The sequence below is a fragment of the Cryptotermes secundus genome, unplaced genomic scaffold (assembly GCF_002891405.2).
Source record: "Cryptotermes secundus unplaced genomic scaffold, Csec_1.0 scaffold15, whole genome shotgun sequence".
In the NCBI taxonomy this organism is placed as follows: Eukaryota; Metazoa; Arthropoda; class Insecta; order Blattodea; family Kalotermitidae; genus Cryptotermes; species Cryptotermes secundus.
Window position 1 is genome coordinate 1,147,730 of NW_019721514.1, and position 334 is coordinate 1,148,063.

The window sequence follows — 334 nt, forward strand, 5'->3', positions numbered from 1 at the left end:
TCAGAACCCTTTAGAATCTTATTGATAATAGATCTATAGCTGTGGTTCTCTAACTGTCATGACCCACCGTTGGGAGCCACTTCTTTCTAACCATTCCCTCCCACCTCTTGGTATGTCGAGTTTGCAGGTTGCTGCTGTGCCAGCTTATCCACCACTTCTTCCCCTTGTTGTTGCTGTTGTGAAAGGGAGTAGTTGATGGGGTATGTGTTACAGTGAGGGATGAGTGCCAGTAAGCTTATTGTAAAGGCTCACTAGTTGGATAGAAGGGGAGATGAACCAGAAGCTGCACGACAAGGGAGATGAGAATTTGTCTCGGGGTATCCAGGCCTCACTC